Below are 14478 nucleotides of genomic sequence, written 5' to 3'. Positions count from 1 at the left end.
TCCACTTTATTTCCCAGTAGAGTTTAAAAACTATGAAAGAGGCATTTTAACTGGAAAGAAAAGCATACATTGTCAGTTTACTATCCAAGAACATCCCAAGTTGGTATTCAAAGACAATAAATAGCAATGCCACAACCAAAAAAGATGGCTCTTACATAAGAGAATAACTGCAAAGCCTCTTACCATTCAAAAGTAGGAGCAGTATTCATTCACTGAAATTTTTTAAACTAGACAACTTAAAGCTTATTTAAGCTTCCAGATTTTACTATACAATCTTTAAAACCAACATTTCTACTTTTACAGTCTACTAACTGGTCACTTCAGTCTGTGTTATTTCTTTTCAAAGAACTTTTAGCCTATGTTTCTTTTTGATGAGACAGTTATCCATCTCAAGGAAATTTAAATGAAATTCACATCTTGATTTTAAGCCTAGCTTTCATTAGAACATGATTAATAGTTTAATTTCAACTTAAAATTTCTGACTTACTCTTGGTGAGCTATTCTGACAGATGTGAAACACTACTGACTTTTGTGTTAAAATTTCTTTCCACTCTTCAAAAAAGACTTTCATTAGGAAGTAAATCAAACTGGGATAAAGAATCCAAATGTGGGAAACAATGGTCACAAAAAAATCAGAATACAAGATGTTGGTAGGAGAAAATAATGCTTAATTTATTCAGACAAGTCCAGCTGTTCCTGACATAAAGTCTTTACAGGATAACTAATTTTATCACAACACTTCCTTCACCCTCAGTCTTTTTTCTTTTGCTACACAGCATCTTAATCTTTGAAGCTATTTTACAACCCTCACTTCCATGTCTTCCTTGGTTAATTCCCCACTCTCAGATTCTCTTGAAAGCAGCCATAGTGAACTGTCCTTAAAGCACAATACTGTCTGAAATATACACAGTCTAAATACTTAAAACACAAAGAGTTTTAGAAGAGACCTGAAAGTCATTAAATTGAACGCTCTCATTTTATACATAGAGAAACAGGCTCTGAGAAGCTTATATATTCACTGAGCCTAATAGATCTCCTAATTCAATCCTGTAATCGGAAATAACGGTAAATACACGCTAGAAAAGATTTCTAAGATTTTTAGAGTCACCAGCGCCGAGTTGGTGGTGGAGCCGCCCCTGGAACTCAGGCCTACTGCCTCTCACTCGGCCAGTTTTCCCACAACACCTGCAGCTCCTAAAGTTTAACTGTCGGCTCCCAGGATGTGAAAGATAAAAGGAAGGCATCAGTGAACACAGCGCAGGTCTCCTCGTTTCACATGCGGGAAGGGGCCCAATCCTTGAAATTTTTCTGTCCCAACAGCTGCAGCTGCTGCTTCTGACAGCTGAGGTTGGACCTGGTCCAAGACTGTTCAGTCCTCAAAAGCCGACCTCTCTTCGCGTTTAACTGACAGACCGGCTTTCCTAAAAGAGGCATCTCTGGGGGCTGTGGAGGTAAAGTAGGCAGAAACGCCACTCCCCACCAAGGCCATGGGCGCTCAGCCATTTCTGAACCACGGCCTCAGGCCTCGGAGCGGCAGAGAGAAGCAGACACCACAGCGGGTCCGCGGAGTCGCGTGGGGCAGAGCTCGACTGAGAGGCCACGAGACGAGCCCCGCTACGAGTGAGGGGAAAACGGGGACACGGAGGCCGGCGAAGAGACACGCGCTAGTTCCACAGCCTAGCGGGGAGGCGGAGGGCGGGCAGGGGGCACCCCGGCCACGGACACCTTGGGGTCCGTCACACATACTCACTGCCGCGGCTGCGACCAGGAAGCACCAACCAGGAACCAAAACGCGTAGAGGGACGGGGAGGGGCGAAGACAAATGAGGTAAGGAAACGGCGTCCGCGCGGACCCACGAGGACGGAAGGCACTTCCGGTGAAAACAGCTCCTGGAAGTCGTCTTCTGTCCCCGCCCACTCCTCTCCTCCAGTAGACGTGCGTAACAACTATTAACCCTTTGCCTTCCCCGCATAGAGTCTTTTATTTGTTTGCCTTTCTTGCTCTGCTTCTCCTTCTCCACGGCTTCTTTCACAAGTATCTAGGCTGAATCTGTGTTAAGGAATAGCTTGTTTGAATGACCTGCACAGGTGATATGCTACTTACCGAGCCAAACCGAGGAGAGTTAGCACGTTCCGTGCTGGAGATAAACACTACATCTCCCATGATGCTCCAGGGCGAGGTTTAGACCAGGCTCCGCCTTCTCCCAGATCTCGGGGGACACCCTCCTTGTGCCACGTGGCGCGGGAGCGGAGCCGAGAGCCAGGTACTGGACGAGGGCTGGTACAGCGGGAGGCTTGACTGATGGATCCGGGGAACCCCAGCGAGGGAAAAGCCTCTTTGAGAGCGCCTGGCTCCTAGATCCTTCTCTCTTGAGCTAAGTGATCTTAGGCAAGCCCCTTCCATGTCTAAGTTGAAGTTGAACTTAGTTTACACTGGGGCGCTTTCGGCTCTTTTTTATACTATAATATAAGACAACAGATTTAATATGTGAACCTTTAAGAAATGCACACTTACTAAAGGCTGAAGCCAGTACTGGTCCTTTGGAAGCCTCAGGAGCTACAGATTGTGCTGGGCGTCCCTGACTTCGGGTTCCTCTTCTCGCAACGTATTTTAATTATAAACTCGCTGTCCATCTTTATCAATTCGTTGGCCCTTGACAACAGGCTTGAAAGATAATCTTAACATTGATTAGTTTTGCCAACATTTATTTAAACATATAAAGGAATCAGTCCTAAAGGAAATCAGTCCTGAATATTCATTGGAAGGACTGATGCTGAAGCTGATGAAACTCCATTACTTTGGCCACCTGATGCGAAGAACTGACTCATTTGAAAAGACCCTGATGCTGGGAAAGATTGAGGGCGGGAGAAGAAGGGGATGACAGAGGATGAGATGGTTGGATGGCATCACCAACTCAATGGACATGAGTTTGAGTAAGCTCCGGGAATTGGTGATGGACAGGGAAGCCTGGTGTGCTGCAATCCATGGGGTTGCAAAGAGTCGGACATGACTGGGGGACTGAACTGAACTGATTTGAACACATGTTAAGAGCCAGACAGTGTTAGCAATTGCAGATATAATAGTAAAATTTTTAAAAGTCTCTGGTCTCATAGAGCTAGAGTCTACCAGAGGAGCAGAACACAAATAGTTAATTATAGTCACAGTTTGATCTGGAAAATAATTAGAAATGTTAGTTAACATTATGGTAAGTGCTAGAAAGGAAGACAGGATACAATGAAAAGATAAAATTGGAGGACCCACCCATTTTGCAGGAAGCCCAGGTGGTGCAGTGGTAAAGAATCCACCTGACAGTGCAGGAGATGCAGGAGACAGGTGTTCAGTCCCTGGGTGGGGAAGATCCCCTGGAATAGGAATTGGCACCCTCCTCCAGTATTCTTGCCTGGAAAATGCCATGGACAGAGTGACCTGGCTGGCTACAGTCCATGGGATTGCAAAGAGTTGGACTCCCCTGAGCACGCGTGCACACACACACGCACACACACACACAGATTTTGTAGAGGAGGAAACAGGCCAAGAAATGGGTCACAGAAATTACTAGATTGTTAGGTAATGTATATTTGTGTAGGAAAAAAAATGTTCTCTTTTAAAAACCAATATACTGAGCTTTTATCAAGTGTCAGTCTTATGTCTATAAATTTACTACATATAAACTTTTAAATTTTAACAACTATTTGAGATTGAGAGTTTTAAAAAAGGAAACAGATTCAGAGGCTAAGTAACTTGCCCAAGGCCACAAAGTTAAGAAATGTTCCTATTTCCTGTGTCCAGTCCTCCCACTATTACTCCTGCACTCAACAAAGATTTGGTATGTTCATACGCTTAAAAATGCTTTAATCACTCCTGACAGGTTATGTCATAAAACCTGGGCTTCTTTGGATAGCATGAAGAACACTTCATGAGCTGACATCTGCCTACTTCTTCACTGCCAAGCTGAAGATTGGGCAGTTGCTGCAACACTATGTTCTATCCTACCTTTGCCTTTACAGAGAGCACCCCTACAGCCTATAAAGTCCTCCCTGTCCTTCACCCTACTCTGCTGAACACTGGGTCTTCAGGGAAACCTTCCAGCTCAGACAGAGAGAACAAACATGCCTTCCCTGGGCTTCCCTACACTTTGGAGAAACCTCCATCGAGGCAGTTGTGTTTCTCTTAAAATTGTCTCCTAACTGGAGGATGGGCTCCCAGAAAACAGAAATAGATGTTCTGTCTTTGTATCTTCACCAGCTAACATAGTGCTTGACAGACAACACTCAGTAATGGTGTTAAAGGAATATGGATATGGACCCAGCTGTCGGTTCAGCGGGAAACCGTGCCATGACTCCAAATAACTGGAATGCAGTGTCGTGCCCCATGATAGTCAGCTGGTATAAAGAGCTGCAGGGGCCCAGGGATGTGGGGATTTCTAACCAAGGAGAGTAGTGCATAGATACACACAGCCTGCCTTTACATGGTGAGATCTCATTTAGACGGCTCTTAGAAATCCTGAGAATTAGTTTCCTATTGTGATGGGGGAGCTGAAACCAACAAGGGAAGAGACCTGCCGAGAGTCACCTGGCAGAGGCAGAGCTGTGTGTGTCATCCGGGTCTCTGAGGCTCTCCCCACACGTAGTATTTCTCTTTCCACCTCACACCGTCTCTGGTCCACACCTCTTGAGATCACAGGTAGCAGCATGCATGAATATCCTGGAGTCTCTCTTACAGAGAATGTTCTAAAGAAGCCATTTATTTGAGGAAGGAAGCACCTGCTTTCCCCAGGGCAGTGGCAGTATTCCATCACCAGCGAGCAGCTAAACCGGGGTAACCAGGACATGGCAGAAAGCTGCTGCAGAGGGCAGGCAAGGTTGGGGATATAGGGGACAGGAGCTGGGTGAGTGACTTGTCCTTACCCTTCCATTGCAGACAGAGGCACTACCTCCTTTATTTTCTTCTAGCACCTAGAACCTCTGACAACTCACTAGTCATTTTGACCTTCTACCAGTTGCCTTTCCATTGCTATCCATTCGCGGAAAGTCTACCGTGTAACAGGCCCTTGTGAGCCACTTAGGTGTATTGTTTCTCAGATATATTGTAAGGGAGTGTTAGCCCATTTCATTAGTGTGAAAATTGTGAGTTGGTGAGGTCATGTGATTTCCTCTAAACTGCACAGCTGGGATTCAAACTCAAGTCTTGTGTCAATCCAAAACCTATGCTCCTTTCTATACCCAAAGTTCAGTTCAGTCGCTCAGTCGTGTCCGGTTCTTTGCGACCCCATGAACCGCAGCACACCAGGCCTCCCTGTCCATCACCAACTCCTGGAGTCCACCCAAACCCATGTCCATCGAGTCGGTGATGCCATCCAACCAACTCATCGTCTGTCGTCCCCTTCTCCTCCTGCCCTCAATCTTTCCCAGCATCAGGGTCTTTTCAAATGAGTCCGCTGCCATTCAAAACTAAACTCCTCAAAGGGTGAAGATTGTGATGAACTGCTCCTGTCTCCCCAGCACTTAACCCAAGGCAAAGTACCCAGAGATAGCAAGTTCCCAGAGATCGCTTGTGGAGTGAGTGGATTCAGTGTGGAATGTTTGCCAAATAAAGACCTGGGTGCAGTTTGAACAGTGTTATGAAACAGCAAAGGAGGGAGCAGCTGGCTGCCTAGGGGAAGTAAAGAAGCCTCCTTCTGCAGAGGAGGAGGCCAGGTAAGTGGTTAGTAAAACAACAACAGTCCAGCATTCTAACTGCAAAGAACACCAACAAGCCATTCACAGAAGAAATCCAAAAGGCTGTGGACTATAATCAGAGGTGTTCAGCATCACTACTAATCAGAAAAATGCAAATGACCTCATACACTGTGGATAGAAATACCAATTGGAAAAGCCTTTTAAAGGAGCTAGTTGACAGGATCTATCAAAATTGTGAACTATGTTATTAAACATATGTAGAAAGATTGTAATAGAAAGAAAGGAAAACAACATAAATATTCATCAATAGGTTTAGTTGCTCAGTCGTGTCCAACTCTTGTGACCCCATGGTCTACAGGCTCCTCTGTCCATGGGATTCTCCAAGGCAAGAATACTGGAGTGATTTGCCTTTTCCTTCTCCAGGGTATCTTCCCAACCTAGGAATTGAACCTGGGTCTGTTGCATTGCAGGATGAAATAATCAAGGATATAGCTATACTATTTTTTTTTTTTTAACATTATGCTGCTTTTAAAAGAACGTGATAAATCTCAATGTACTTACATAGAAAGATCTCCAAGACATACAGTTAAGCGAAATAAACAAATTGCAGAACAGTAGGTATATTATGAACTCATTTTTGTTATAGTTTATGAAGAATCTATGTATGGCTATATATAGATGTGTCTTTATATAAATGCCTAGAGAAAATACTGGATGGATGCCAATCTATAAGAGTGATTACTGACTTCTGAAGAAGGGAGTGGAAGGGAAGAAAGAGGGGCTTTCACTTAAAGAGAGAGAGAGAGAGATGTAATTCACTGGGAAGAACACATCACTTCTGTGGTACTCCTACCAAAGCACATAAGCTGAATATAATCATGAGGAAACTGTGAGACAAAAACAAATGGAGAGACATTCTACAAAATACTTGACCCTTCAGACATTTCAAAAATGTCAGTGTCATAAAAACAATGACAGAGAACTATCCTGCACTAAAGGAGAATAAAAGAGACATGATACACAATAAATTCAATATGTGATCTGGGACTGTCTTGTGCCATAAAGGATATAATTGGGACAATTGGCAAAATCCAAATAAAGCTAGATTTGATGACACTGCTGTGTAGCTGTTTCTTCTCCTGATTTTTTTTTCCCCTTCCTGGATTTGGCCCCCACAGCCCACAGTCCTTTATATTTGTATTATAGTTATGTAAGAGAATGAGTGTGCTCAGTCACATCCGATTCGTTGTGACCGCATGGACGATAGCCCACCAGGCTCCTCTGTCTGTGGGATAATCCTGGCAAGAATCCTGGTGTGGGTTGCCATTTCCTCCTCTGGGAGATCTTCCTGACCCAGGGATCAAACGCTCATCTCTTATGTTTCCTGCATTGGTAGGCAGCTTCTTTACCAGTGAGCCATCTGGCAATCCCTGTGTAAGAGAATGTCCTTGTCTTTTTAGACTGTATAATCTGAAGTACTTGCAGTAAAAGGACATCATGTCTGAAACTGACTCTCAAGCGGTTCAGAAAAAAATTGTGTTGGAGTCAAAGGGAAGGTAGAGAGACAGGAGAGTAATAACACAAGGGTGATAAAAAGTTAACGTTTGGGGATTCTGGGTAAAAGTTATTTGAGAATTCTTTGTATTCATTGTGCAATTTATATTTAAGTCTAAAATTATGTCAAAATATAAAAGTAAAAGTAAAACTGAAAAGAAAAAGAGTACCAGATAGAGAAGGCAGGGGGATCTTCTGGCAAAGGAATAAGATAAGCAAAGAAAACTGGTAAGTGTGACTCACACTGAGAAACAATCAGTGACTCCCACTGTCCAGAACGTGGCATGACATGGGGAGATTAGGAGATGAGGGAAAGTAGGAATGATGAGCAACATGATCCCCAAATGGACCCAGTTCCCTGCTCCCTAATATTAGAAAAGCAGATTAAGCCTTCTTTATGGGGGACTTCCCTGGTGGTCCAGTGGTTAAGACTTCCAATGCAGGGGATGCAGGTTTGATCCCTGGTCAGGGAGCTAAGATCCCGCATGCCTCTCAGCCAAAAAAACCAAAACATAAAACAGAAGCAATATTGTAACAAATTATACAAAGACTTTAAAAATGGTCCACATTAAAAAAAAAAAAAAGTGCTTTAAAAAAAAGCCTTCTTCAAGCCCTGAAAAAAGAAACTTGAGTTCTTATGGCTCCCCTGTCATTTCATTGACAATTTCTCTTCATCCAGTGACTACAGAATAAGAAACTCTAGAACAGTGGCTGAAAGGGACATTTAGGAGAACAGCTCCATCATTTTACAGAAGGGAAATCTAGGACCCAAAATGAAGACAGAGTTTGCAAGTACCCAGTGAAAATGTTAGCGCTGGCTTCCAGTTCACAGTGCGTCATTCTTTCAGCTGCACCCAATTCTGAAAGGTTAAAGCAGAAATAGAGACTGGCGAGTGAAATGACTGAATGTTACCCTTTAAAGTTTGGATGTTTTTCATTTGCCAAAAATAATAGACAACATCAATACAGTTTTAAAATGTAATTATAGAAACTGTGTCACTTAAAGCCCAAATGGGAAGCGATATTAATTCAGGCTCCTAGTCTGAAGCAGCAATCAAGGTGATTCTCAGGAATTCTCAATGACATTGGTACCCATCTGGATTTGTTGAAAAGTTTAACATCCTTTTTTATTATTCATGGTTTTCCAGTTCTTCAAATTGCAAGGTGACGGAGAGAGCACACAATTTTCACCCAGGCTATGAAATCATTCTTGAAAATTTAGACATTCATATCCTTGGCTTTTAATTTTTCCTGGAGACTGCTTTTCCTTATGAAATCATGAAATTTTAAAAATATATACCATAAATCAAACTATATAAGTGATGATAGTCTCACTATGTTAATATCCTAGGGATTGGGAGCTAGTATTTCAAGGATCTACTCTTATTCATTATTATTTCTTGTTGGATTTGTGCCTCAAGGCTTAGATCTAAGTGACTGTATAATGAACATTGACTAGCAAGACTTTTGAGATCCTAATCTATTTAAGAATCATCAGATTCCATAAAAGAAATCTCAAAGCATGTCATCAATAATATGAGGTCAGGGACTTCCCTGGTGGTCCAGTGGTTAAGACTCTGAGCCCCTACTGCAGGGGGCACGGGTTCAATCCCTGGTGAGAGTTCTGTCATGGAGAACACATGGTGAGTCTTTTGAGGGTCTTAGCAGAAAGAAAGTAACATTAAGGTTTGAGGGGTTTTAGTGTGTTTTTAAGAGAGACCTGAGCATGTTTGTGGCTGTGGAAAAATAGACAAGAAATTGGAAAGGCAGGGAAGACTTGAGAATGATCAATCCAGTGACCTACCAAGGCAGACAGGAGAGGACTGGGATTCGCAGTTTCTCAAACTTGTAATGTGCACACAAATCACTTGGGGGTCTTGTTAAAATTCAGATTCTGATTCAGTAGGTCTGGGGTGGGGCCTAAGATTTTCCATTTCTAACAAGATCCCCGGTGAAGCTGATGCTGCTGGTCTGTGAACCACACATCAGGTGGCAGACGGTTAGAGTTCTGAATTGTAATTGCGCATTCATTTGTATTTCCCTCCTGACCCAGAAATGGAATCCTTCCAGATAATCCCTATTGCCTAACACAGTACCTGTCATAGAAAAGTTTGTTGAAAGCATTGACGGTATGAAGATGTGCATCTGCTGTTATCTGTAATAATGAGAAAATGAGGAGGAACCCTAAAAGTCCAATGACACAAGAATAGATAAGTAAATTTTAGCACAAGTATACTTTGGAATATCCTTAAGTAATTTAATCAGTCTTTGTGAAGCCTATATGATAATATGGGGAAATTCTTATGATAAAAATCTTAGAAAACGTGAATTTTTACTTATATGATAGCCATTGTATGAAATTATGCATTGGGCAAGGTATTTGTTGATGTTATAAAAATTCAGGTGAAAAATAACTTTTACATATGAAAGAAATCCAACATGGATATTCTAACTGTAGAAAATAAAAAATAGATGAGTAACTCCTCCACATGGTTGCTTTGACTGGGTTTGTATATATGTTTAAATATATATGTATATATTAACTTTTCTTTGTACAGTCATTCTTTTATTCTGACTTGAAAGCTTTCTTCCTTTGTCTCTTCTTTCCTTCCTTTTCGTTCCTTTCCTTTTGCTTCCCCTCTCCCTCCCTCTTCTTAAGACATCTCTCCCTTAAGGAATTCCCATTCCCAGTGATATCTCATCAAAGGAGCACATGAATAGCTGACATTATGTAATGCTTTGACATGTGGCATTCCCAAGGCATTACCCCACCCCTGATGCAGAATAAGTTGTCAGAGCATGAAATTGGTATTTTTACATATTCTTAATGTACAGATGTCAGTCTGAAAACCATTCACTAGTATTATGATTACATTCTTTGTCTCATTTTCTTTCTATGCCAAGATCTGTTCTTGTGATTTCTTTTCTTCTGGGGGTTTCAAAGAGGGAAGACAAAACTTTAATAATCCAGCTTATTGATTCTGCCAAAAAGGTAAAAGTAAACTTTTAGGTCTCATTTTTGGCAACAATACTGCTGACACGCTAGCAAAGATGTAGCAGGAAAAACCAGACGCAAGCGGGAAATATTTCCAGTCAGTGCCCCTCTTGATTCCTCAGTGTGTGACAAATCAAATCTGCTTGCAGTTTACAAGTTTGTTAGTCTTTTAATCATGGGAATGAATGACCTAGGCTTATGGAAGAAACAGCATGTCTAAAAACAGGAATGGAAGGGATTTAGGGACAGTCCTGATCATCTTCCATTATACTCAGTAATGCCCCTTCAGATTCCTGGCTACAGGCATCCAGTCTCTGTTAACACCTTCAGTGATGGACATCTCACTACCTCAGAAAGCAACCTGCTGCATACTTGGACAGCTGGTAAATGCTGTCTAGCATTCTTTTCCCCTTCTGATAACAGCAGCAGCTTGCTTGGGGGAATAGTTACTTCTTTATGCCAAGTGGTTCTAACAGGACACGGGTGGTATGCTGCTCCCTGGTCTGTTTGCCCTCACATCCCTCCCAGCCTTTCCTCTGCCCTTCTTTGTATGGCAGAGGTGGGGGGGAACTAACCCCAGAGGTCCTCAGTCCCAGACTCCCATGTCAGCTGGGTTTTGGTGGGTCTGATCAATGGGAGGCATTGGCAGGAGACTGGAGGGGGAAGAAAGGGAGACGACCAGGCATCTGTGTCCCCTTCTGTAAACGGAGAGATGGATTCAGAGTCCTGTACTGTGGCTGCATTTCTTCCATGGCTTAGATCCAACTCCCACTGCACAGACCCGCCGAGGTCGACCTTGTCCTGGGTGACCCCTCCAGCACCATCACCCCCCTCATCCCTTCAGTTTAGGATTAGCAATAGCCTGCTAGTATCTGGGTTGCTTCACTATTCTCATGAAGGCTCCCGAAGCCTTTCCATCCGTTGTGTATAACCAATGAATTCCCTCTGTTCAGAATACTTTCTGTTTCCTAATTGGATACTATCTGATATGGTTTACATGTGACCAGGCCTGACAACCAGCTCCTATTTCCAGCCAAGTGGTTGGCTTGGTTCTGGGCATGGACCTGTCAAAGTCCTTCTCTGAGGCTATATACATGCTTTTCAATGAGGTTCGCTGAGATTGGGCAGAGTGGGAATTGAAGCTATGTCTGCAATGCCCAGCTGCACAGTGAGAGAACTAAGCTAGTACAAAGCAAGAACCAGTGGTGAGGCATCCAACGCCACCCTCACACTCCACCCTGAACGACCCATTTACATGAACTCAAATAGTCTCTTTTTTTCCCTCAGGTTTCCTTGATTTGGGCTTCTGTCCCTTGTTTTCCTTGATTTGGGGCTCACAGCCACCAAGTAAACCTAACAGTGACAGACTTAGTTGGTAGAAAAATATTCCCTTGAGGAAGCTCAAATCTACTTCTCCATAGCCTCCCCCATCATCAGCCTGGTTCTCAGTTCTGGGGAGTCCAATATTCTTGGCTCCTTCCCATCTATGCAGCTCTTCTGACCTCCAGCATGGATCCAAGCCACCCCATTTTCCCCCACCCCAGATCCCTCTTCCTTCCCACTATCTGATGTCTCTCCTGACTCCCACTGCTCTCATAGTCATTCTTCAGACCTGCTGCTGACTCATCCTTGCTGCTTTTCTCTGAGATGTGCAGTTGGCAGAAGATTCTGACTCCAGGAACTGGTCAGAAGGTCTCCTGACCCTCCCTGTCAAAGGGGCATTTGATGACTCTGAAGGCAGCCTTTGTGTTCCCCTCACCTTCGTCCTGGCAGGACCTTAGACCCCTCTGTTATGATATATCACAGAGAGGTCCCTGGGGAGAGATGAAACTGCCAGCTGAGCAGGGACCAGGCCACAAAGGGCCGTTAGTGTCATGCTAAGGATTACTCTGATGAACCAGAGAAGCATAGAAAAGTCTTAAACAGCATCTTACTTTTCTTCATTTTAAGCCCACATCCCCAGCTATATCCTTTTCAGAGCATCAAAGGAATAAACATTCTCACTTCTGTCTTCTCCTGTCCTCTGTGTTCTATCTGATGTCTCTCATTGGCTGAACCAAAAAAAAAAAAAAAAAGTACAAGGACAAGAAGGTCTGGTTGATGGCACCTACAGAGGTTGGCCTGTAAGGGCACCCAGCAGAGGGGAGGTTAGACAGTGGGTCTGGAAGAACATCTATCTCTCTTGAAAACATGCAGCACCCTCTGAAAAAGGGTAAGAATCACAAATATAGAAAAGAGAGAGATTCTAGATATGAAGTTCTATCTAGAGCATTTGAACTGGTGCAGAAGATCTTTGGCAGGTGCAGATAAGAAAAGGGTCCTCCAGGAAAAGGAAGCAGAAGCTCAGGAACCAGAAGCTCTCAGCATAGCATGGCCAGAGAGGAGGACAATACACGGGAGAGAGGAGGAGTGTGTGTTTACTGGAGGGTGGCGTCCAGAAGGAAGGTGGGATAGGCACAAAGGTAGATGGGGCTAGACTAGGAGAGCCCAGACCCTGGAGCTGGACTCCTTGCTTCAAATCAAATCCCAGCTCAGCAATTTGCAATCTGTGACCCTGAGCATGTTGCTTAACCTCTCTGCTTCAGTTTCTTCCTCTGTAAAATGAGGATGATGCTAGTATGTACGTGATAATAAATGCCTTGCAGGATTGTTGTGAAGACTGAATGAATGAAAATATAGGAAGCACTTATATAGAATACGCACCAGTAAAGAATCTGCCTGCGATTCAGGAGACACAGGAAATGCAGGTTCAAACCCTGGGTCAGAAAGATCCTCTGGAGAAGGGAATAGCAACCCACTCCAGTATTCTTGCCTGGAGAATTCCATGGACAGAGGAGGCTGGCGGGCTATACTCCGTGGGATCTCAAAAGAGTTGGACACGACTGAGCATCTAACACTAACACTATACAGAAATAGAACAGAGCCTGGCAGTACATGGTGAGTGTTAAATATTGTGTTAGCTGCTGCTGCTGCTGCTGCTGGAATTATGAGGGCTATCTGCATTTAGCCCCTAGGGTACAGTTCCTAGAATAACCTAAGATCTCAGAATGTTCCTAATGCAACCGGTGCAACAGATTCTTCCTCCTCAGCATCACCTGGCTTGTTCACACACCCAGGAAGGGGTATGGAGTAAAGCCATCAAGAAAACTGCATTACCCTCTCTTGTTTCAAGACAACCGGGTAATAATTCATCGGAAAATGTTGAGGACACAGTCCTGGGGATCAGGAGACCCAGGTTCCAACCTGAGCTCCGCCGCTGATTCAGTAGGTGACCTTGGGCACGTCCCTTCCACTCTCTGGACTTCAGTTTTTGACCCTCTGTAAAATGACGGGGGAGGATTATGATGATGTCTTAGGAGCTCTCTTCCAGCTCCATCATTCTGTGATTCTAAATCCCTTTATAACAAACTCTAGGAGAGGAGATTTGCTCTTGCAAATGGAGTGTAAAGTTAATCCTGCCTGTGCTGAGGCTAAGTAATGTGCCTGTGTGGTTTATCCTACTTCATTAAACCCGGCCTCCCCACAGAGCAATGCACAAGGCCGCCCAGGCAGGTAATACTGAAGTGTTACTGAACTGGGGCTCTTAATGGAAAGTGATTTCTCCACTCTTTCTCAGGTTTATCAACACAAAGCCTGTAGCCCCCATTTTCCACACTGTTACTTTGCCACATGTATGGATTCAGACCTGATCATAGGTATGGCAGATTGGGTCTTGAAACCACATCTGTGTGCGCCCACCTCACCCTGCCGCCACCAGCTGCAGGCAACGCCATCATTTTTCATGTGAAGAAACCAGGACTCAGACAAGCTACTGGACTTGCTGGTGAAGGCACAAGGGCTGATGTCTGAGGCAGGAAGGGAGGGCAGTGCTGCTGTTTGCAGAGTGAATGCTCACCAAGTAGTGAAAAAAAAGAAGGGAAGGTAATTGGGGAGCTCTGAGGTTATGTCCCCAAGTGGAAACACTTCCCCAAGGATCTTTATACTTTGTAAAAGATTCCCAAGTCACTTTTCCCTAAGAGGAAGGGAGTCTTTTTCTTTTTTTAAAAAAAAGTCTTTACTGAATTTGTTACAATATTGCTTATGTTTTATGTTTTGGTTTTTTGGCCACAAGGCATATGGGGTCTTTAACCAGGGATGGAACCCGAACCCCTGCATTGGAAGGTGAAGTCTTAACCACTGGACCACCAGGGAAGCCCCAGCAGAGTCTTTTTCTAAGACATTCTAGATTGTCTCTTGAGGACAAAATTGAAC

General features: G+C 43.7%; 1 protein-coding gene across 2 annotated transcripts in view; it reads right to left on the bottom strand.

Annotated features, from left to right (window-relative positions):
* Positions 1–1887, bottom strand: part of ZCCHC7 (zinc finger CCHC-type containing 7) — a 249116-nt gene extending 247229 nt beyond the window's left edge. The window contains exon 1 of one of the 2 annotated variants that reach the window (XM_061132935.1): positions 1751–1887. The gene's annotated coding sequence lies outside the window, so the exon portion shown is untranslated. Of the gene's footprint in view, positions 1–1746 lie in introns of both variants that reach the window. The other variant, XM_061132934.1, reaches the window with a different exon arrangement.
* Between the last annotated feature and the right edge of the window lie 12591 nt (positions 1888–14478).

Source organism: Dama dama, chromosome 29 (genome assembly GCF_033118175.1).
Source record: "Dama dama isolate Ldn47 chromosome 29, ASM3311817v1, whole genome shotgun sequence".
NCBI classification, from domain to species: domain Eukaryota; kingdom Metazoa; phylum Chordata; class Mammalia; order Artiodactyla; family Cervidae; genus Dama; species Dama dama.
This window is presented reverse-complemented; position numbering and strand designations above follow the sequence as displayed.